The sequence below is a fragment of the Muscardinus avellanarius genome, assembly GCF_963383645.1.
Source record: "Muscardinus avellanarius genome assembly, chromosome: 1".
Lineage (NCBI taxonomy): Eukaryota > Metazoa > Chordata > Mammalia > Rodentia > Gliridae > Muscardinus > Muscardinus avellanarius.
Genome location: NC_137786.1, coordinates 185,301,942 through 185,327,098, shown reverse-complemented (window position 1 = coordinate 185,327,098; position 25,157 = coordinate 185,301,942). Strand labels below are relative to the sequence as shown.

The window sequence follows — 25,157 nt, the reverse complement described above, 5'->3', positions numbered from 1 at the left end:
ATTAGAGTTTGCTCAGAGAAAGACCATGGTACTGGACAGCCACATCCAGGCATTCTGGACAAGGTGGCTGGACCGCGGCAAATCACAACCCCTCTGGGCCTACATTTTTTCATCTGTCCAATTAGAAAGGACCAGATTAATTTACAAATGTAACAAATATTAATTTGTAGTAGCTAAGTGTCCAAAAATCTTTAAAATTCTATTATTATAGCCAGGTGTGGTGGCACATGCTTTGTAATTCCAGTACTTGGGAGGCTGGAACAGGAGGATCACAGGTTCAAGGAGAGGCTCAGACTCTCATCAAACTAGGAATCCCAGTACTTGGGAGAGTACAGCTTGAAGGTAGAATACCCCTAGGCTCAATCCCCAATGCCACACACACACACAAAATAGAATTCTATGACTGTAGATAAGCTTAGGCATGAATACAAAAAATATACATAAAGAGAAAGAAGTCAAGCACTTGGGTTAGAAATAGGAGAAAAGTAGATGGGCATTATGGCACACCCTTGTAATTCCAGTACTTAGAAGGCTGAGACAGGAGGATCACAGGTTTGTGGCCAGCCTCAGCTATTTAGTGAATCCCTTTGCAATTTAGTGAGACCTGTTTCAAAATAAGGAATAAAACTAGAGCTGGGCATGGTAGTGCACACTTGTAATTCCAGCATTCAGGAAGCGGAGACCAGAGGATCACGGTTCACGACAGCCTCAGCTACTTAGCAAAGCCCTTCGCAACTCAGTGAGACCCTGTTTCAAAAAAAAAAAAGACTAAAACATACGGCTGGGGGTGTAGCTCGGAGGTACAATGCCCCTGGGTCCCATCCACAGTACCGAAAAAAAGGGAAAATTTGCATTCCATAACATAAATACAGAAAGGACTACTTATTACTACTGGGCTTACAATAATCTAAGCACACACTTCGACATATGTGGAATGGGATCTGCAGTTTGGGCTCTGTCAGTAGTGACATTTAAAAATAAATCTAAGTCCCTCCCATTTCATCTTTGCCTTCTGAACAGGTCAAATTATACATGTAAGGCTATATGAGTGTGTGTGTGTGTAAGTGTGTGTGTGTGTGTGTGTGTAAGTGTGTGTGTGTGTGTGTGTGTGTGTGTGTGTGTGTGTGTGTGTTTTACTGGGGATTGAACCCAGGGGCATTCTACCCCTGAGCTACACCCTCAGCCCTTTATATTTTTATTTAGAAACAGGGTCTCACTAAGTTGTGGAGGACTTCACTAAGTTGCTGAGGCTGGCCATGAACTTGCAATCCTCCTGTCTCTGCCTTTCAAGAACTGGGATTACAAACATGTGCCACCACTCTCAGCTAAGGCCATATTGTCTTTAACAGAGACTCTCCCTGGATGTCAAATGCCAGGTTAAAATATTCCTGAGCTGGGCCGGGTGGTACACACCTGTAATCCTAGTACCTGGAAGGCTGAGACAAGAGGATCACAGGTTCAAGTCCAGTCTCAGTAATTTAGCAATGCCCTTTTCAATTTACTGAGACCCTGCTTCAAAATAAAAAAAATAAAATAAGGCTAAGGGTGTAGCTCAGAGGCAGAATGCCCCTGAGTTCAATCCCCAGTACTACCAAAAAAAAGAAAAAAGAAAAGTTTACCAGGCGTGGTGGCGCACGCTTATAATCCCAGCATTCGAGAGGCTGAGACAGGAGGATTGTGGTTCATGGATAGCCTCAGCTACTTAGTGAGGCCCTTTACAACTCAGTTAGACTCTGCTTCAAAACAAAGAAAAAAAAATAGGGCTGAGGATGTAGCTTGAAGGTAAAATGCCCCTGGGTTCCATCCCCAGTACCACAAAAGCAAAAAAGTTTCCCCCACCATGTGTGTGTGCGCGCGCGAGTGTGTGTGTGCCTGTTCTACCTCTGAGCTTTACCCCTAGCTCTTTTTTTTTATTTTTTGTTCTAAAACAAGATCTCACTAGGTTACTAAGAGTCTCACTACATTGCTGAGACTGACCCCAACCTGGGATCCTCCTATCTCAGCTTCCCAAGAACAGACATGTGCTCCCTATTTTCTTCAATTCTAAATATTTAGCTTCTTAAGGAGCACATTCATCTCAGTAAATACTTTCAATTCCATTAAGCAAGTCATTTTTTTTTCTGCATATACCTATTTCAGTTAAGACTGTGTGTGTGTGTGTGTGTGTGTGTGTGTGTGTGTGTGTGGTGCTTGGGGGGTGGAACCCAGAGGCTTTTTACCTCCGGGCTTATACTCCCAGACCTATTTTATATTTTATTTGGAAACAGGGTCTCACTAAATTGCTGAGAGCCTCACTAAGTAGCTGAGGCTAGCTTCGAACCTGTGCAATCCTCCTGTCTCAGCCTCCCAAGCACCAGGATTACGAATGTGTGCCACCAAAGCAGGTGCCAGTTAAGACTTTTTTTTTTTTTTTTTTTTTTTTGGTGGTACTGGGGGTGGAACCCAGGGGCTTTTCTACCTCCAGGCTATACTCCCAGACCTATTTTATACTTTATTTGGAAACAGAGTCTCACTAAATTGCTGAGAGCCTTAGTAGCTGAGGCTGGCTTTGAACCTGTGCGATCCTCCTGTCTCAGCCTCCCAAGTACGGGAATTACAAGCATGTGCCACCACGCCCAGCTCAGTTAAAACTTAAAAAATTTTTAATCTATAACGAGAACATTTGCATGTCTTTCTAAATTGGTTTTTGCTTCTCAAAGCTTCGTTTATGTAAAGATCCTTTTCTATATGCTCTACTGGTTTTAAGGAAGTAAAGGAAAGGAAGTAAATTTACAAATGGTTATAAATGTTACTGCATTTATGAACACTTTTATCAGCCCCCACAAAGCAGCTGTGTTTCTCCAGAAGACCCTGTATTTGCCAGTAGAACACATTAAGAGACCACAGTGGGGATTTTACTGAAGAATCCTGCACCAGTCAGTGAAATCACTGGTAGATAAGTAGATATCCCTCCCCATTTACCTAGTAAAAACCTCTGTAGTAATTATCTACCCCAAGGAGGTTTTGTGAGACTCAATCTCAGGAATGTAGAGTGCTAGCCAGGCTTGGTGGTGCACACATGTAATCCCAGTACACAGGAGGCTCACAGGTTCAAGGACAGCCTCAGCAAGTACTGAGACTCATCAATCTAGTGAGACCCTGTATCAAAATACAAATAAAAGCCGGGCGTGGTGGCACAAGCTTGTAATCTCAGTACTTGGGAGGCTGAGACAGGAGGACTGGGATTCGCAGCCAGCCTCAGCTACTTAGTGAGGCCCTCAGCAACTGAGTGAAATCCTATTTCCAAATAAAGAATAAAAAATCAGACTGGGAGTGTAGCTCGGAGGTAAAATGCCCCTGGGTCCAATCCTTGACACCACACACACACACAAAAAAAAAAAAAAAAATTAATTAAAATAAAAACAAAATACAAAGAAAATCAGGCTGGGGGGTATAGCTCAAAAGTGGAATTCCCCTTTGTGTAATCCCCAGTACCATAAAAAAGAATGTTGAGTGCTTAAAAACCTAAAGTACTACAGAAATATAAGTTTTAGAGAAATAAAGAGCATTATTACATATTTCTCAGATGAGGTTAAAAGGTCATTCAAATTTTAAAATTATCCGGGACTTTACCAAGTAAAAATTTCCAACCACTGGCTAAAACATTATAAACCATGAGAAAGCTTCATATGTACTGATATGCTACATACTTGCTATGTACTGATATATCTCTCCAAGATAAATTATGTGGAGGGAAAAAAAGTGTCTAACAATATGTACTGTATGCTATCTCTTATATAAAAGAAAAAGGAGGAAAATATTTTGGAGGAATACATAAAAATCTTAAAACTGTGAGGGGAAAGCCTTAACTAATGGGAGACGAGGGCTAGAAAACATCTTTTCACTACATCTCAGCTGTTTATTAAATTTTGAAAAAAAATTACTTATTCAAAACCGTACCACATAGGCTGGGGGTGCAGCTCAGTGGTGAGTGCTTTGACAGCATGTGCAAGAAGCCCTGGGGCTTCACATCCCCAGTACCACCACCCAAAAAAAAAAAAAATAGTATTTTGTTTTGAAAAGTTGAAAAATTGTACTATATTTTTTGTTGTTGTTGTTGTTTGTTTGTTTGTTTTGGTGGAACCCAGGGGCTTTTCTACCTCCAGGCTATACTCCTAGACCTATTTTATATTTTATTTGGGAACAGGGTCTCACTAAATTGCTGAGAGCCTCACTAAGTAGATGAGGCTGGCTTCAAATCTGTGTGATCCTCCTGTCTCAGCCCCCCAAGTGCAGAGATTACAAGTGTACGCCACCACGCCCAACTATCTGGATTTTTTGTTTGTTTTGTTTTGTTTTTTGCAGGTCTGGGAATGGAACCCAGGGGTATTCGACCTCCGAGCTACACCCCCAGCCCTATTTTTATTCCTTATTTTGAAACCTGGTCTCACTGAGTTGTAGAGGGCCTCACTCAGTAGCTGAGGCTGTCCGTGAACCGCAATCCTCTGGTCTCAGCCTTCAGAATGCTGGGATTACAAGTGTATGCCACCACACCCGGCTTTTTTTTTTTTTTAAACAAACTATATATATATATATATATATATATATATATATATATATAGATATAGATATATAGATAGATAGATAGATAGATATTGTCCAGCCAAAGATCACATAGCTAAGCCTGTCTATATCTTTATAGCCTGTTCTTTTTCATCCATATTAACCTACTCCTTAGAGAGGAAGTATTCAAGGAAGACAGCCAGGCACAGTGGCTTGCAGCTGTAATCCCAGAATTTAGGAGACTCAAACAGGAGAGTGGCAGGTTGGAGGCATGTGGTAACTTATTGAGATCCTGTTTTTGTTTGTTGTTGTTGTAGTCGCTGTTTCCCTGTAGTGCTGGGGGTTGAACACAGGGGCATTGAACTTCCGAGTTATAGCCCCAGCTCTATTTTATGTCTTATTTGGAAATAGGGACCCACTAAGTTGCTGAGAGCCTCGCTAAGTTGCTGGAGCTAGTCTCTAACCTGCTATCCTCCTGCCTTAGCCTCCCAAGTACTGAGATTATAGGTGTGCATCACTACAAAGGCTTAGGTCCCATTTTGAAATAAAAAATAAAGCTGGGGGTGTAGCTCAGAGGTAGAATGCCCCTGGGTTTCATCCCTAATATCACACACCAAAAAAAGAAGGCATATTTCACAGCAATATGCCATAATTAATGGGTGAGTGAAACCTAAGGGTAATAAATGAGTTTTAAAAAAGGAAAAATCGTCTATGCTACAGCATCTTCATGGAGGAAGAGGGCCTCAAGGACAAATAAGAATAATTTTTGGAGAAGAAGAGAGGTGAACAGAAGACAGGCCAAACAAGGAGTGAAAAAATGAGAAAAATCATTGATCAAGCAAAGTCCTCAGAATGACCAGTGGAAGAGTGGAAGGTGAGAGAGGAGGAAGGGAGAACCGATGAAAGAAATGGTCTAAATTATACCATGCCGCCGGGCGTGGTGGCGCACGCTTGTAATCTCACCATTTGGGAGGCTGAGAGAGGAGGATCGCGGTTCGCGGACAGCCTCAGCTACTTAGTGAGGCCCTCCGCAACTTAGTGAGACCCGGTTTCAAAATAAAGAATAAAAAATAAGGCAGGAGGTGTAGCTCGGAGATTGAATGCCCCTTGGTTCCATCTCCAGACCCGTAAAAAAAAAAAAAAATTATACCATGCTTATGTTTGAAAGTGTCCCTACCAACATTATAAGGGTGTGGGAAGGGCGGGCAGCCAGGTGGGGCCTGCAAGGAAACACACCAAGACCTGTGTGCATGTTTGCTTGTATGACTCTGAACCTCACAATGATGTTTACTTACACTTCGCCAATAAAAATATTTTTAAAATCCCCAAGAGCCCAGGCGTGGTGGCGCACACTTGAAATCCCAGCATTCAGGAGGCTGAGACAAGGATCGTGGTTCACGGACAGCCTCAGCTACTTAGTGAGGCCCTCTGCAAATCAGTGAGACCCAGTTTCAAAATAAAGAATAAAAAATAGGGCAGGGGCTGTAGCTCGGAGGTCAAATGCCCCTGGGTTCCATCCCCAGATTCGCAAAAATAATTAATTAACTAATTAATTAAAATCCCCAAGAAACAAAATGAAAACACCAATCTCTTCCATGTCCAGTCTATTCTCTGCCTTTGAAATTCACCAATCCTGACTCAAATCCTACAAAGGGCCTTGGATGTCATGTCATCTTTCTCATCTTATAAATGATTAATACAGACTCAAAGAGTTAAATATATTTTCCTTAACTAAGGTTACTGATAGAACTGAGAGCAGAACTCAGCTTTTTTTATACTTTTATTGGTGCATTATAGTGTCACGGGGTAACTTAAATCACAGTGATAGTGACGATCCGCATGCACACAACACTTGCCTTTCCATAACTCAGTTCCAGAGTCCCCGACCCAACAATTTCTAGGCATACGGAACACTGCATGTTCAGTTCTCCAGAGTCCACAGTGCTCTTCACAGGTGGAGGGGCTCAGTTTTATTCGGGGATTCCACTGAACACTTAAGATTTGAACTCTAGGCTTCAGCACTGGGCAATTAAATAGCACTCAAGTTAAACAGAAGAATGACTGAACCAGTGATAATTTTCTTAGCACTTGACTTAGCAAGTTGTGATGGAGGCATCACATTAGGGGAACAGGACCGTGGAGGGAAGACCTGAGCTCCAGTCTTGGTGTGCAGACTCACTACCTTGCTCCCAGTAGCCTCTGTGAAATGAGGAGTTTGGCTGTGTCTAAAATGTGGAGGGAGGACTTCCGGGAAGATGGCGACCGAGAAAAGTGGGGCTTAAGAGCCCCGCTAACAACCAATCTCCATTACCACAAAACCAGCGCCTTTCATAGCCAGAAAACACCATCACCAGAAAAACAAAAAAATCACCAGGCTCCAGAGAGAAAGCGGACTGAGAACAGAGCTCAGGGCCACAGAGGAGACACACGCACCCGAGGACGCGGCAGCAGCGCCATACTGCCGGCGGCAGCGGCGAACTCAACGGACGGCTACAGCAAGCCGAGGTGAGCCGCTGCGGAACAGCCAGGCGGGATCTTTCAGCGCAGAGAGCATTTAAAGCTCCCAGTGGCCGAGCTCAGCACACGCTGCAGGGATTCAGAGTGGAAATCAAAACCAGAGAAGAAAAAATACGCCATCCTCACGGCCGAGGGCGTGGCAGAGGCGCCATATTGCCACCGGCGGCGGCAGCAGCAGTGAATTCACTGAGTCCAGTACAGCTACATCTGCGTACTCAAGAACAGTGAGTCAAATTGCGGGCCACAGAGGAGAAATCCCAGTACAGTACCTCCTGGGACTTGACCCAGTGAGGGAGTGGTGGTGGCAGAGATCACACCATAGGAGAACGTGCAACCTACCTGGCACCCCCCATAGTTTAAAGCAGCCTCTATCGACTCCCTGGGTCAGAGACTCTGTGATACAACCCAGTAAAGGAGTAGTGGGGTCAGAGATACTACAGACTCGAGATCCAGAGCACCTTAAGTGAAGCCATAGTGACCCAAGGGAAGAACCCAGAGAAGGCACAAACCTCCGAAATCATGGGAAAGAGGAATAACACTGGAGTAATGAATGCGCACAGCCCCACAACATCAGAACCCGATAAAACAGAAAATCAGAGATTTCTAGAAGATCAAATCAGGAAAATAACTGTAGAAATAATAGAGGTGCTTCGAAAAGAACTCAGAGAGAGCCAAAAAGAGATAAAGGATGCAATTAATGAAGTAAAGGCCTCAATTCAAAGCACAAACAACCGATTAGACCACATGGAGAACAGAATCTCGCTCTTAGAAGATGAGCAATCCAAAAATGAACGCATAGTTTCTAATCTAGAAAAAAATATCCAACAGCAGGAATCTGACATTGAAGAAATATGGGCCCATCTTAAGAGAGCTAACCTAAGAATAATTGGAATAGAGGAGGGAAAAGAAAGTGAAACCAAAAGGATCAACAATCTCTTCAAGGAAGTAATAGCAGAAAATTTTCCAAATATAGAGCAAGAGGTTGATACACAGATCCAGGAAACTTATAGAACTCCCTTTAGACAGGATCAGAGAAGAGGATCCCCACGCCACATCATTGTCAAAATGACCAATGTGGAAGCCAAGCAGAGAATCTTAAAGGCAACAAAAACAAAGGGCCAAGTGACATTCAGAGGCAAACCAATTAGAATCACTCCAGACTTCCCAAACCAAGTCATGAGAGCCAGAAGGGCTTGGAGTAACATATTCCAAACTCTGAAAGAAAACAACTTCCAGCCAAAAATTTCCTATCCAGCAAAACTTTCTATCAAATTAGATGGAGAAATAAGAAGCTTCCATGACAAACAGAAACTGAAGGAATTTATGTCTTCAAAACCAGCGCTAGAGAAAATACTCAAAGAGATTAACTACAAAGAAGAAATAGGTAACACATTCCAGAACTAGAGAAACAAGATTTTCCATTCAACAGACAACTAAGATTGGTTATCTGTGGAGATTCATTATTTATGTTAGTCTTTTACCTATCTCTAAGTTGTGTTGTTTGCCTTTATTGTTGTTAATTTTTAGGATTTCTAGTTGGAATATTAATATACCTTCAGATATAGCATTTGGAAATATTTTATCCAATTCTATTAGTAACTTTTAACTCTGTTTACATTGTCTTTGGATATACAATTTTTTTTTTATTTTTTAGGGAGTTTGTATATTCTTCTGTTGCTTGTGCCATTGAAATCATAACCAAGAAATCACTGCCAATTTCAATGTTGCGAGGTTTTATGACCCAGATTTTCTTCTAAAAGGTTATAGTCTTAAGATTTATATTTAGGTCTTTTATCTATTTTGAGTTAATACTTGTATGTGGGATTAGGTAAGGGTCCAATTTTATTCTTTTCCATGTAATTATTATTTTTCAACAATATTTAGTTAAAAGATTATTATTTCTACCACCAAATGTTCGTGGAAACCTTGTCAAAAATAACTTGACAATATAGGGAAGAATTTAGCTCTAGGCTTGTATTTAACTCCAATGGTTTATATATCTGCCTTTAGAACAGTATTACACTGTTTCAATTATTGTAGCTTTATATGGTTTGAAATCAGAAAATATATATCTGCTAGCTTTGTTCTTTTTCAAGATCGTTTTGGGTATCTAGAATTCATATTCCATATTAGGATAGATTTTTTCTGAAAAATAAATATATGAATATATGATAGTTTCACCTAAAAAAACAGAAAAAAATATGCTCTGGTAAGAAAGAAAGCAAAAAGAAATATTGAAATGTTATCTTTAAGTCATCAAAAGCTTGGTATCAGACATATGAAACTGTTATGTGAGATTATCATTTTTAATTTTGGATAAATTGCTATAATACTCGATGTCAACCACTAAGCCAAGCATGGGAAGGAGGGATGGGGAGGGAATGGGGTGGGGACCGGGTGGGGGCTGACTGGGCAATGTGTGCATGTATGTCTACAAAAGTTTGTATCCCACTATGATGTATGAATACAGTGCACCAATAAAATAAAATTAAAAAAAATAAAATAAAATGTGGAGGGGAAAAAGTCCAACCCTAAACTGCTGACCCAGTCTTATTTCATGAATTCAGTAAGAACTCTAATTTAGATATGTGGTTCAGCTTTGCTATAGCTTTCTTTGTTAATAGGCCTAAAAATAGGAAGTATTCTGCAAAAAAAATTAACAAACTGAATAGAGATAAAATGTTTCTAAAAGAGGAACAAAAAGTTGTTAAAAAAAAAAAAGCCTAGACAGTATTTCAGACCATATATCAAGTTTTTAAAAATCAAAAATAAAAGTTGGAGGAGGTGGTGCAAGCCTGTAATCCCAGTATCTGGGAGATAGTGAAAGCCTATAATCTCAGTATTTGAGATCCTGTTTCAAAACAAAAAATGAGAAGACTGGGAGTGTAACTTAAAGGTAGAATGCCCCTGGATTCAATCCCTAGTACGAAAATAAATAAATAAAATATAAAATATATAAAGAAACCAAAATTTACCAAGGCAAAGTGGTGTATGCCTGCAATCCCAGTATGTGGAAGGCTGTGAAAGGAGGATCACAGGTTTGCGACCAGCAACTCAGCAAGACTCAGCAACCTAGCAAGACCACTGTTTGAAAAAGAAAGAAAAAAATTTGGGGGGTATTGCTTAGGAGTAGAATGTGTGTGGGTTCCACTCCTAGTACCAATATGTAATACATAAATAATAGAAAGAAAGAAGCCAAAATTTTGATGACCTGGATATAAACTAGTAAAAAGCCAGGAAAGTTCCATAAACTTATAAAGTAACTGTGCTGTGCTTTTTAGAATAGACTCACACCATCCATTAATTTGTTTTCATAGTTGTATTGGAAAGGTGGACATTACTGATATTTTATGAATGAAGAGACTAAGTCAGAGATTAGAAGATATTTGTCAAATCAGAGCCAAATGTGTTGTGCAAGTGGGATGAGAACACAAGCTTCTCGCTCTGGAATTCTTTCCATGCTGGCCCTGCACACACAGAGGTGACTCTGGACACGCACGCATGTGCATTGTTTTAAAGTCACATGATCAGCTGGTGCTACCCCCAGCCAGCCCCCCCAGTTGGTTCCTCAGGACCCAACAGGATGACTGGCATCCCTCAGCAGACCCAGGTTAAGTCCTGTGATGAAGAACTACATGTGCCTAAAAATCTAGAATCGTGCCGCATTTTAGATTTCTGGGAGCCCTCCTCTCCCAGCATCTAACTCAGGGAAACTGTCCCAACAGGCCCTTTCTCCAGATAAGGAAGCTGGAAAACACATCAAGACAAAAGCAATCAGGGGGAGACGACTACAAGTTCTCAATTTGTAAAAAGACTGCCACTGAATCACTCGAATCAGGGTGTTTGCAAGTTTCTTGAAAAAGCTGAATTTATCCCACTTCGAATGCCTGCTCCTCCAAAGACCTTTCTTTTAGCACCCACATGATTGCTAAGCAACTTTGCTCTCATTCCCCCGATGTGAAGAATAAACTATTGTTGTATAATAAGAGATCCATATCCATGCCGCTCCTCCACTCCTTGGAGGCTCTCCACTGCGGCAGGGACTCTACTGACAGGAGGTGACTAATGGGCCCCGGCAGCCCAGCCCCTGTGCTCAGCGACAGATCAGTGGCTTGCTATTTACCCTTTTTAAGTATCTTGCATCACACTATCATGAAAATGAAATCGAGGACGGTGCTTTAACGCACATGAAGGCTTAACATTCACCCTGCTCCCTCCCAATGCTGCAGAGAATTTGAAAGGTTTTTTTAAGGCATGCAGTGCCCCCCAGTCATAGAACCATTTCCCTTTACAGGATGTGCGTAATGGGCAAACTCAACACTGAAAAAGAGGGGGTGGGGATATCAATTCCAACAGACTTATCTGAACCAACACAATTACAGAACGATAATTCATAAAAGGAAATCTTTTTTAAAAACACAGAAATTCCTGTCTGACTTATAAATCTCAAGCTAATGGCACATTACCAGAATCTTCCTAACAATGAAGCGGAGTGAGCAATTTCCTAGCGCTGCCATGCCCTGCCTTAGGAGCACTGTCTACTGGAAGTCCTCCCGCTTTCCACAGGATCACTTCCCCCTTCCTGACAACCTCCTTCGTGCTGCTTCAGTCTTGCCCACTTTCTCTTCAGTTATCTTAATTCCAATCAATCTCAGAAGTCCCAAAGTCTTGGCTATCAATGCCCTCTCTCAATCCCCGAGTGCAATCAATCACCATCCTAGACACCTGACGGGCCAGTCTTCAAGTGCTGCTTGGATCATGTCACCAAAAAGTCACCAAAAGCCGTCAGAAGAAAAAGCCAGGGAACTATTGGACCATGCTGGAAACAGCCCCCCTCTGCGCAGTCAAATGCTTCAGGGCTGGGTCCTTCAAAACCAAGGAAACCGAGCCGGGCGTGATGGCGCACACTTGTAATCTCAGCATTCGGGAGGCTGAGACAGGAGGATCATGGTTCGTGGCCAGCCTCAGCTACTTAGTGAGACCCTGTTTCAAAATAAAGAATAAAAAATAGAGTTGAGAAGTTGAGGGTGGTGGCGCGCACTTGTAACCCCAGCATTTGGGAGGCTGAGAGAGGAGGGTCGCGGTTCATGGACAGCCTCAGCTACTTAGGCCTTTTGCAACTCACTGAAACCCTGTTTCGAAATAAAGAATAAAAAAATAGGGCTGGGAATGTCACTCAGAGATAGAATGTCCCTGGGTTCCATCCCCAATACTGAAAAAAAAAAAAAAATGCAAGGAAACCTTCATCAGCCCTCCCTATTTGGTACTTAACTATATTCTGTTACATATGCTAGCAATACCTCAAATACTAACTGTGGCTTGGTAAGGGAGGAAACTCTGCCTACTATTCTCCTGTGTCCCTCACAGTGACTAGCATGGGGCTAAGCGAGCATGAAACTTACCAATTATGGTAGGGTATCGAACCCACGACCATCTATAGTGATGCTGTACATGGAATACACGCCACTGAACAGCGTACGCCACTGTATTGCGCCTGCTTGTTTATTTGTTGCTTGCTTGTTTGTGGCAATAGTGGGGATTGAACCTGAACACGAGGCCTCATACATGCTAACCAAGCATTCTACCACGGAGCTACATTCTCACATTTCGGAATCAGACAGCAGGCCCTAGGCTGATACTGAATCTGCCAACACCTTGATCTTAACAGATTCCAGGCTAAGAACGGTGGGAAAGAACTTTCCATTGTTAGTAAATTATACAGTCGGGGGTATTATATGGTAACAGCAGATTAGACCCAGGGAAAGTTCTTGCTAGAGAGAACCAACAAAACTACAAAATGACTATAAACTTGGTAAAATTAACTCATGCTGCCATCCACAATGAATTAGGCTTTACCGTTCTTCATGAAGCAGCCACATGAATGGCCAACAAAGTCCCCCAATCGGGAACAGCCTCCTTAGAGGCCCACCACTGAGAGAGAGCATAAATAAATGTCTCTAAGGGGACAAGTCATTTGTGAGGAGATTTAACTCCAGCAAGCTCTTACTCTCACTACTCTTGAGTCTCTTAAAGAGATGGTCTATGTTTTATCCACCTGTGGGATAGCAAAACCTAATATAAAGTGCCTGAGAAGAGAGTTGTTTATAAATGTTAGCTAAAATTGCCTCATTTAAAATATTTCAAAGCTGGGTGTGGTGGCGCATGCTTGTAATCCCAGCATTCAGGAGGCTGAGACAGGAAGATCGCGGTTCGCAGACAGCCTCAGCTACTTAGTGAGGTCCTCTGCAACTCAGTGAGACCCTGTTTCAAAATAAAGAATAAAAAATAGGGCAGGGGGTGTAGCTCAGAGGTTGAATGCCACTGGGTTCCATCCCCAGACCCGTACATAAATAAATACATAAATAAATAAATAAATATTTCAAGAATTTCTTTTATTTTCTTTTGCTTCTCCACCATCTTTACCTAGATCTGGGTCTCTAGGTTTATTTCACAGTCAATAATGCTTCTAGAAAGAGCTTTCATTGGAATCTCTAATTCAGATCACTTTCAGAGTAGAGCATAGTGCTTCTGCTAGTTTTTTGTTTGTTTGCTTTTGGTTTTTATCTGGCAGTACCAGGGATTGAACCCCAGGGCATTTTACCCCCGAGTTACACCCCCAGGCCTATTTTTTATTATTGACTTTGAAACAGGGTCTCACTAAGTTGGGGAGGGCCTAAGCAGCTGAGGCTGGCTGTGAACCTGTGATCCTCCTGTCTCACCCTCCCAAGTACTGGGATTACAAACAGGCGCCACCATGCCCAGCTTTCCGCTAGTTATTAACTACCAGAACTAGTCAAGCATCACTCATCTGGGCCTGGGACATAGTAAAGCAGTCTAGTTCCTTAAAATTCAAGTACAGACATCTGAGCAAAGGACAGAGTAAGAATGAACCAGAGTGTGAGAGGGTTCTACAAAGAGAGAGACATGAGGTGGCTCAATTTACTACACTGAGAAAATCTAGAGCCACAGTGTACATGCACTCAACGTGATCTCAAATCTGAGGTTAACCTCTGTTGCCTACCCTCTGACCACCTGACCCCTGGGGCTCCTATACATAGCTGCTATCCCTGTCAGTCTCATGAAACTGCTCTTCAAAGGGGTTCTGTGGCAGACACACAGATGCAGTGCTCAGAGACCCCCTTGAGAAAGGAACTGCCGCCCAGCTCCAAGGCTTGTGGGCAGCTGACAGCCTCCAGCCACCTCAGGGTCCCCAGCCAATGACTGAGAGTCACTCAAGCTCCTGGCGTGGCCTCGGGCTGTGATATGGTCTGACCGTTCCCACCCCCATTCTGCTTACCCTATCACCACACAGGTGTTCCTCCCCAGGGACCCTTTTTCACCCCTAACACTGTTTCAGCATCTGCTTCCTGCGGGACCCAACCTGGGGCAGACACCTCTGGCCAGTTTCTCTCCCAATTTTCTGGCACTTGGAAGTCTGGAGGACGGGGCCCTCTGAGATGTTTTTGGTCCCAGGACATAGCATTTTCTGAGCTCTTCAAAGATGCCTTTATGGGATCACTTCCCTCACCCCCCACTCCCCAAATCTGGACATTTCCCAAAGCCTATAGTTTTCAGCCCTGAGTTCTTCTTTCTCCTTATTCTCAGAAAGTGCTTTTAAGCCAGGCATGGTGGCGCATGCTTGTAATCCCAGTACTTGGGAGGCTGAGACAGGAGGATCACAGGTATAAAGCCAGCCTCAGTGACTCAGTGAGGCTCTCAGTAACTTAGCAAGGCCCTGTTTCCAAATAAGAAATAAAACAGGTCTGGGCTGTACCTTGGAGGTTGAAGGCCTCTGGGTTCCATCCCCAGTACAAAAAAAGAAGTGCTTTTATTCCAACACCTTTAGGCCGCCTCTATTCTACTTATTCTCTTGTCTCTTGCTGACCCTGAGCTCTGAAGTGAGCATTCGTTTCCATCGCTGACCAATACCAGAGATTTCTACTCTAAATCGGCCTCGTATCCAAAACCTCCAAAGGAGAACTCTTCACTTCTCTCCCCAAAACAAGTCTACCACCTGATTCTGGGTTTCGTATCATCATTCCCTTAACCATAACAAGAAAACTATGAAATCTCTTCTTCTTGTGTCTCTTTTTCTTAGTTTGTTTTCTTTCTGGATTTAAGTCAGCCCCAGCCAGTGCCAACTCCTCTCCACAGAGCGAGCTGCTCTGTAAACGATAAGGTTACATATTTTCTTCTTCCCCGGCGTACCTACCAAAAGGTGTTCAATAGCCTAAAACTCCAAATTCATACAACGGTCTGTAGATTAATTATCTTCGGCATCAGTGTTTGGAAAATAAGTGAGTAGCAGAATTCTTGTTGTCACGCTTATAACAGTTGTGCGTTCTAGTCATCCAAGTTGCTCACCGTACCCGGCGACCCAGGGGTATTTCACCTCTGAGCTACGCCTTCAACGCTTTTAACTTTTTTTATTTTGAAACAAGGTCTCACTAAATTGCCGGGGCTGGTCTTGAACCTGTGGTCCTCCTGTCTCAGCCTTCCAAGTACTGGGATTACAGGCGTGCACCACCGGGCCTGAACGACCTTTACACTTATCAGTGTCATGTGTAGCCAGTATACCATGACCATATATTCCACTCTCTTGATCCAAAGCAAATGTAAAATTAATTTCTCTTAAAGAAGGAAAAAATAGAGAACGCAATAAAAAAAAGTTCTAAGAAGAAAAAAAAGTCTTTTTCAATATTACAGAAAGTCTACTCCCTAATCACAAGATGTCTTTATGTGAAATTCGATTATGTGCATATATCCTCCTGTAGACCTTTCCCTCGATTGCTGAGAACTGCATTTTCAAGTAGACAAAGAATAGGAGTAAAAAGTAAAAAGAGAAACGTGAAGCCCCAGATACAAAACAAAACAAGAAACTGAGGTGAGAAGGAGGACGAAAAGCAGAAGGTAGAGCAGAAAAACTGTTTCATGAAATGCAGACTTGGGGAAGACAAAGGAAGCAGAGGCCAAGGGCTTCCCTGTGCTCGTGCTGTGGGAGAGGAAAGGGCCTTGTGAAAAGGCTGCGGAGGCCCAGCGCCTGCACAGCTGAATTCTGACCCACAGGATCTGGAAGGTTCTGTAAATCCCTCACGCTGAGAGGGAATGAGAAACACGCATGAGTGACAGCAAACTCGAGGGAAATGATCTTCTTCCTCCTTGAGGGAAATGATCTTCTTCCTCCTTTCTAGCCTTCTTCTTCTTCTTCCTCCTTTCTCCCCCTGGGACTATGGTGAGACCCAGAGGAAGTAGGAAGTGCAGATCAGGAAGGTTCAAAGAACTGAGTCCTAAGCGCAGGACGTATAGGTGCTATTAAAATGGAAGGCCGCTGGGCGTGGTGGTGCACGCTTATAATCCCAGCCCTTGGGAGGCTGAGACAGGAGGATCACACAGGTTCGAAGCCAGCCTCAGCTACTGAGTGAGGCTCTCAGCAACTCAGTGACACCCTATTTCCAAATAAAATAATAAAAACAGGTCTGGGAGTATAGCCTGGTGGTAGAAATTCCCTGGGTTCAATCCCCAGTACCACAAAAAAAAAAAAAGACCAACACCAAAGTGCCTCTTTGCCTGCATGTTATTTATCTTCAATAAGGCAAAAATTTGCATGTATTAAAAACATCAAGTTTTCAAGTTATCTCACCAAAAAGTTTCAAGCAAGTAAGGAAATAACCAGCCGGGCGTGGTGGCGCACGCTTGTAATCCCAGCATTTGGGAGGCCAAGACAGGAGGATCGCGGTTTGCAGACAGCCTCAGCTACTTAGTGAAGCCTTTTGCAACTCAGTGAGGCCCCATTTCAAAAAATAAAAGGACTAAAAACATAGGGCTGGGGGTACAGCTTGGAGGTAGAATGGCCCTGGGTTCCATCCCCAGTACCACCAAAAAAAAAAGAAAGAAAAAATCCAGAAGTCATCAATATCATTTTAAGATTTTTAAATATCTGATATTCTCTTTGAAGAAGTTTTGTTTTGGTGAAATATAAAAAAAAAAAAAAACATTTACAAAGATCTTAATATGCTCACTCATGACCTCGATACCCTTGCTCTGCTTTTTAAATTATACCTTTTTACTCCTCAAGAGAAACAACTTATACCACAGGGTTAACAGAAACATAACACGAAAGATTAGGGAGAGAACAGTATACATGCCAAATTCATGAGAATTTGTACATTGTGTTTCACACAATAGAAGCTCTTTCTGCAATTTACTTCCTTTATATTTTCAACTGACTACTGGCCTAGCTCAATTACTTCTGTAACTAGCAACATTAAAGCTTTTGAGGTTAAATGCCTACATGGGGACGGAATGCTAGGCAATATTCACAAGATATGCAAACCAATTGCAGGATAAAAAATAAAAATCAGCTGGGCGTGGTGGCGCACGCTTGTAATCCCCACTTTAGGAGGCTGAGACAGGAGGATCGTGCAGGTTCAAAGCCAGCCTTAGCTGGCTTAAGAGACCCTGTTTCCAAATAAAATATAAAATAGGTCTGGGAGTGTAGCCCAGAAGGCCCTGGGTTCCATGCCCAGTACCACCAAAAAAAAAAAAAAAAAAGAATAAAAAACATTTAGTTGAAAGCCTATCATTAAGCTGGGCATGTGGGCGCAGGCTTGTAATTCCAGCATTCCAAGGCTCACGAGGCTCACGGTTCGCAGACAGCCTCAGCTACTTAGTGAGGCCCTTTGCAACTCAGTGAGACCCTGTTTCAAAATAAAAAATAAAAAATAGGGCTGGGGTGTAGCTCAGAGGTAGAATGCCCCTGGGGTCCATCCCCAGTACCGCAAAAAATAAATAAATAAATAAAAAGAAAGCCTATCATTGAGGAAATAAGACTCAAACTAACTAGTTCCTTCAAATATCCTTTTCACTTAGATCCTCATTAGAGTTGCAAGCTCTTCTACTTCACAAAAATGCAGGGTTTTTCATTTTTAAAAAAGCTGTTTCTAAAAACAACAGGATAAAAATGCAGAAACCACTGCTTATTTCAAGACAGTTTCAGCAATGACCTATAATTCACATAGCACCCATAATTGCAAAGTAAAGTCAAAATAGAGCCTGCAAAAATATCACTCGAGTTTGCTATATTTAAGTGGAAAACACTATACAGTAAGATTATTAATTTTTAGGTACATCGTGATCTCTGGAAGGAACATAAGAAACTATAAATAAGGGCCACCCACTAAGGGAACTCATGTGGGCTAAGGGTTGGGAAAATTTTGCTTTTTACTTTTGTAAATGCCCTTTTGCATTTTATACCTTTTGCATTATATATATATATATATATATATATATATATACATATATATATACACATACATGAACTATTCAAAGAGTTCATTTTAAATATACATATATATGTGTATGTATATATATATATATATATATATGTATATGTATAGGTCTACCACTGAGCTACACTACCAGCCCTTTTATTTTGAAACAGGGTCTCAATAAGTTACTGTACACTTGCCTCAAACTTGTGCCTCACCCTCCCAACTACTAGGCACAGGTGTGCTACTGTGCCAGCTTTCCTCAGCAACTTGTGAGGCCCTCTGTAACTTAGTGAGAGCCGGGTGTGGTGGCACACGCTTGTAATCCCAGCATTTGGGAGGCTGAGACAGGAGAATCATGGTTCGCGGCCAGACTCAGCTACTACTTAGTGAGGCCCTTTGCAACTCAGTGAGACCCTCTTTCAAAGTAAAGAATAAAACATAGGAGCTTGGCTTGATGCCGCACACTTGTAATCCCAGCATTCGAGAGGCTGAGACAGGAGGCTCCCGGTTCATGGACAGCCTCAGCTACTTAGTGAGGCCTTCCACAACTCAGTGAGACCCTGTTTCAAAACAAAGAATAAAAAATAGGGCTGAGGGTGCTGAGCGTGTAGCTTGTAGATACACTGCCCTGTGTTCAATCTTCAGTAATGCAAAAAAATAAAATAAAATAAAATAAAATAAAATAAAATAAACATAAGTGTAGGTTTCCTTCCTCACTACCTACTTCAGCAGTAGGATAAAGGTCTTTACACAATTAGAAAAAGCTTAACTTAAACCATCCCTTAGTTTAATGTTCCTCTGTACTCCAAGCCTGCAAAACAGAGTAACGCCAAATCAATATGACAATAAGATGAGTGGCCTCCTGACAATCCAATTTCAAATTAGGTAAATGGAGCTGATGACTTCTATGGGGTGCACAGGCTGGGTGTGGAGTGAAAGCCTTGTAGCTGCAACTCAGGGAAGAAGCCAGAAATGCCACCACGAGAGCCCAAGAGACGGAGGACCCCTGCAGAGGGTACGTAGACTGCCAGGAAAAGGCCCCAGAAGGTCACAGGAAATTGAGGAGGAAAAGGGAGTATGAGTCAAGGTAAAGAAACAGGCAGAGCCGGACGTGTTGGTTCACGCCTGTAATCCCAGTACTTGGAAGGCTGAAACAGGAGAATCATAGGTTTGAGGACAGCCTCAGCAATGTAGCGAGGCTCTCAGCAACCTAGTCAGACCCTGTTTCAAATTTTAAAAATAATAAAATAAAAAGGGCCTGAGATATAACTCAGAGCTCAGAGGTAGAATTCCTCTGTGTTCAATCCAAAGAAAGATGGAGCGGGGCGTGGTGGCACACACTTGTAATCCCAGTGCTTGTGAGGCAGGAGTATACACCTCAGCAAGTAGTGAGGCCCTTTGCAACTTAGTGAGACCCTGTTTCAAAATAAAAAATAGGGCTGGGGTTGTAGCTTGGAAGTAGAATGCCTCTGAGTTCAATCCCTAGCACCAAAAAAAGAAAAAAATGAAAGAAAGATGGAAGGAGGAAGGGAGGGAGAGAAGAAAGGAGGAAGGCAGGCAGAAGCTGTTCTTCTTGGGGGTGGGGGGATGAAGATTCAAGGAGATTACTGACCTGCAATGACCCTATGCCTACTTAACAAAGAAACACTGTGACTACAAAACCACTAAGTATCTGTTTCTATCACAGCTTTTTAAGTCACAGGTGGTTTTAAAATGTGTGCTCTATGGCCAGGCACCGAGGCACACACCTGTGATCCCAGTATTTAGGACTGAGACAGGAGGACTGAGGGCAGCCTCAGCAATATGATGACACTCTCAGCAACCTAATGAGACTCTGTTTCAAAATAAAAAATAAAGGCCAGGCTTGGTGGCGCACGCTTAGAATCCCAGCATTCGAGAGGCTGAGAAAGGAGGATCCTGGGTCACGGACAGCCTTAGCTACTTAGTGAGGCCCTCTGCAACTGAGTGAGACCCGGTTTCAAAATAAAGAATAAAAACTAGGGCTGGGGGTGTGGCTCGGAGGTAGAATGCCCCTGGGTTCAGTCCCCAGCACCACACACACAAAAAAAAAAGCCAGGCATAGTGGTACATGCTTACTATTCCAGTATTTAGGAGGCTGAGAAAGTAAGATCGCAGGGTCAAAGCCAGACTCAGCAACTTAGCTAGGCTCTCAGCAACTCAGCAAGATCCGATTTCAAAAGAAAAATAAAATCAGTCTGGGGATGTGGACTGAAGGTAGAATGACCCCTGGGTTGCATCCCCAGTACCACACACACACACACACAAAGGGCTCTATGTTTTTATTTCATTGATAAACTTGATGAAAGTCTATGTTTGCCATAGTAAAGTAATATCTTTATAATATTACTGAACTTTTCTTCTAATTTTAAGATTCAATTTATTTAAGTATTAATTCTTTAATTCAAAAATATACGATTACTTAATAATAAAATTAGGTACAAAATATCTAAGAATTTTTATACTATATTGGGGCCCTCAGGCCAATATTTATGAAATACAGCAGTGACTCAAAAATATTTATCCAAGGCCGGATATGGTGGCACACGCTTATAATCTCCGCACTTGGGAGGAGGAGAAAGGAGGATTGCGCAGGTTCAAAGCCAGCCACGCTGGCTTAAGAGACCCTGTTTCCAAATAAAAACTAAATATAAAAAAACAGGTGTCTGGGAGTGTAGCCCGGAGGTAGAAGGGCTTCCAGGAACCCCAGTACCACCACCAAAAAAAAATAAATAAATAAATACTTATCTAAGCCTGGGCATGGTGGCACATGCTTGTAATCCCAGCATTTGGGAGACTGAGACCGGAGAGTCACAGTTTGTGGCCAGCCTCAGCTACTTAATGATTCCCTCAGCAACTTAGTGAGACCCTGTTTCAAAATAAAGAATAAAAATATAGGGCAGGGGTGTAGCTCGGAGGTCAAATGCCCGTGGGTCCCAGACCTAAAAAAAAAAATTTATACAAGCCAGGCTAGGTGGTGCACATTTGTAATCCCAGCATTTGGGAGTCTGAGAAAGGAAGATCATGGTTCGCAGACAGCCTCAGCTACTTAGTGAGGCCCTTTACAACTCAGTGAGACCGTTTCAAAATAAAGAATAAAAAATAGGGCTGGGGGGTGTAGCTCGGAGGTAGAATGCCCTGGGTTCCATCCCCAGTACTGCAAAAAAAAAAAAAAAAAAACATGTAGTATATGGCTTATGGAAAGTAATCTCCAAAATATGTATATATGTATAATATATATAATAATAATAAGTTAGGTCTTAAACATAAAAGACCATGCTTTTCCCTAAAACTCTCTTCTTCCTCTAATATGTTGCTCCAAATTGGTTCTTTTTTTTTTGGGGGGGGGAGTACTGGGGATTGAACCCAGGAGCGTTCTACTTCCAAGCTATACCCCAGCCCAATTTTATTTTGAAACAAGGTCTCACTAAGTTGTTGGGGGCCTTGCTTAATAGCTGAGGCTATCCTCCTGTCTCCGCCTCCCAAGTATTGGAGTTGCAGGTACCACCACACCTGCTCCCAAAGTGGCTCCTCTGATTTCTGGGCCCCTAGCCTCTCTCTTCCTCTCAGTGCCTACCCTACCCATTCCCCAAGGCCTTTCCCTCTCCTTTTTCCAAGCTCCAACTACTAGATTCTTTATCAATAGCCCCACAGTTTACAAGGACTTCATCTCCAGTTGGACATCTATCCATTAAGAATCTCAAAAAAAAAAACCAAAAACTTCTCTGTGTTCAAAACTAAAGGTATAATATTTCTTCTTTAAACAACTCTTTCTTGTAACTTTCCAATTTCTATTAAAAACCAGTCTGATGACAGTCATTAATCCCAATCTATTTATATAGCCTTATCATCAGTAATAATTTTCATACATACCTAGGAATACACATACATGTATTCTATATTCCAACCAAAATAGTTACACAGAAATGCCCAATTAAGTCTTGTCTCCTGCAACAGTTCACAAAGTTTCCCAAAACTAACAGCAGTCAATAAATATCCACTAAGCTGGGCGTGGTGGTGCACGCTTGTAATCCCAGCATTTGGAAGGCTGAGACAGGAGGATCGTGGTTCGAGGACAGCCTCAGCTACTTAGTGAGGCCCTTTGCAACTCAGTGAGTCCCTGTATCAAAATAAAAAATAAAAAATAGGCCTGGGGGTATAGCTTGGCGATAGAATGCCCCTGGGTTCCATCCCCAGTACCGTAAATAAATAAATAAATAAATATCCACTAAACTAATTAAAATAATGGGTTTACTCCTCTCCCATCCCTATATAAACAACCCCTATCTTCCTTTAGAGTTCATTTCGAAGAAGCTTTCCTCCAGTGAGAAGTAACCATCTCTTCCTCTAAAATCTCATGGCCCTGATCTGTCACACTCAGAATCTTCTACCCAATAACATTTCAGTATTTCTTATCTTTACCACCTCACTTCTTGTTTTTTAAGGATAGGGCAATTGTCTAAGTAGTATAATCCATATCTAGAGGGAGAGAGAAAGCTCTAATAGTTGAGTCTCTTGATTTGCCTGCCAAAATCTAAACTCTTTGAAAGCAAGGATTCGTGTTTTGTTTTTCTTCTGTTTCACTAGTATATCATCTTTAGCACTGGGCACAACATACAAAACATGAAGCACCCATTATATGTTTAGTGAATGTATCTATTCTCTGTGTCAAAAGTTGTGAAGGGCTGGTGTGCCGCAACATGCTTCTAATCACAGTACTTGGGAGGCTGAGACGGGAGGATCCCAGGTTAGCAGATAGCCTCAGCTACTTAGAGAGGCCCTCTGCAGCTTAGTGAGACTCTGTTTACAAATAAAGAATAAAATAGGGCTGTGGGTGAAGCTCAGACTTAGAACACTCCTGAGTTCAGTCCTCAGAACCAAAAAAAAAAAAAAGTTGTAAAGGTAATCAAAAAAGATAAATGTTAAAAATATTTTAAGTCAGGTGTAGTAGCACATTCCCACTATAACACATTCCCACGTAATCCCAGTACTTGGGAGCCTGAGACAGGAGGACCACAGGTTCAAGAACAGTCTCAGCAACCTAGCAAGACCCTTAGCAACTTAGTGAGACCCTGTTTCCAAAAAAAAACACTTAAAAAATAGGGCTAGGGGTGTAGCTCGGAGGTAGAATGCCCCTGGGTTCCACCTCTAGTACCATAAATAAATAAATAAATAAACAAACAAACAAACATTAAAAATAAAAAGGAGCCGGGTGTGGTAGCGCATGCTTGTAATCCCAGCATTTGGGAGGCTGAGACAGAAGAATCACAGTTCGTGGACAGCCTCAGCTACTTAGTGAAGCCCTTTGCAACTCAGTGAGACCCTGTTTCAAAATATAGAATAAAAAATAGGGCTGGAGGTATATCTAAAATAAACCTACTTTAAAATAGTGGCAGGTAAACCAGGCGTAGTGGCGCACACTTGTAATCCCAGCATTCAGGAGGCTGAGATTGGAGGATCGCGGTTCACAGACAGCCTCAGCTACTTAGGCCCTCCGCAACCCTGTTTCAAAATTAAAGAATAAAAAAATAGGGCAGGGAGTGTAGTTTGGAGGTCAAATGCCCCTGGGTTCCATCCCCAGACCCACAATAAATAAATTAATTAATTAAATTAAATAGTGGCAGGTAAAAGTAAAATGCAGCTCTACTCAAAATCATCAAAAAAAACTGGAAACAAAAAAGTTCTCAAAAGTAAATGGATAAACTGCAGCACATGCATACAATAGAGTATTACTTAGCAATAACAAGAATGATACAAGATGGATGAATCTCTAAGCCATCATAAATAAAAGAAGTCAAGCCGGGCGTGGTGGCGCACGCTTGTAATCCCCGAGCTTGGGAGGCAGAGACAGGAGGATCACGCAGGTTCGAAGCCAGCCTTTAAGAGACCCTGTTTCCAAATAAAATATAAAAATAGGTCTGGGAGTGTAGCCCAGAGGTAGAAGGGTCTCCAGGAACCCCAGTACCACAAGAAAGAAAGAAAGAAAGAAAGAAAGAAAGAAAGAAAGAAAGAAAGAAAGAAAGAAAGAAAGAAAGAAGAAAGAAAGAGAGAGAGAAAGACATGCCAGGCGTGGTGGCACATACTTGTAATCCCAGCACTTGGGAGGCTGAGACAGGAGGATTGCACAAGTTTGAAGAAGCCAGCCACAGCTACTTAGTGAGGCTCTCAGCAACTTAGTGAGACCTTGTTTCCAAATAAAGTATAAAATAGGTCTGGGAGTATAGCCTGGAGGTAGAAAGTCCCTGGGTTCCACCCCCAGTACCACAAAAAATAAATAAATAAATGTAAATAAATAAATGAAGTCTATTTCAAAAAGTTACATAGTGTATGATTCCACTTATATCACAATGCAGAAAAGACTATAGCAATTAGAACAGATCAGTGATTATCAGGTGTTGGGGTAGGGGTGCAGCAGGGTGAGAATCAAAGAAAAGACTATAAAACTGTGAAAGTAGTTCCGTGACTGTCTACACATGTCTAAAACTCATAGAACTATACACCAAAAAGTCAACTTCGCCGCATGTTAATCTTTTAAAACATAAAAAATGCATTGATGATCTCTATAGACCATTCCAAATCCTTATTCTATGGATGAGAAAAAAAGGAACAAGCAAAGACAAGGGAAAATTCTAAGTGCTAGTGGCATAAAAGCGACTAACTTCTCAAATAGAACTTCCTGATTACTGCACAAAGCATATAAAGCAAATATAATCTTTGGAAATTTATTCCCAGAAGAGACCAAGAAAACCAAGTCATTCAGATCCAAAATGTGTATATTTGAAAATGCCTTGTGAATGGCTCTTCTTGTGT

At 42.0% G+C, this 25,157-nt stretch overlaps 1 protein-coding gene across 2 annotated transcripts in view; it reads right to left on the bottom strand.

Moving 5' to 3' along the window:
- SWAP70 (switching B cell complex subunit SWAP70) overlaps positions 1–25,157 on the bottom strand; it is a gene marked incomplete at both ends in the record, with an annotated part of 72,699 nt that overhangs the window by 47,003 nt on the left and 539 nt on the right. The gene's annotated exons all lie outside the window — the stretch shown is intronic.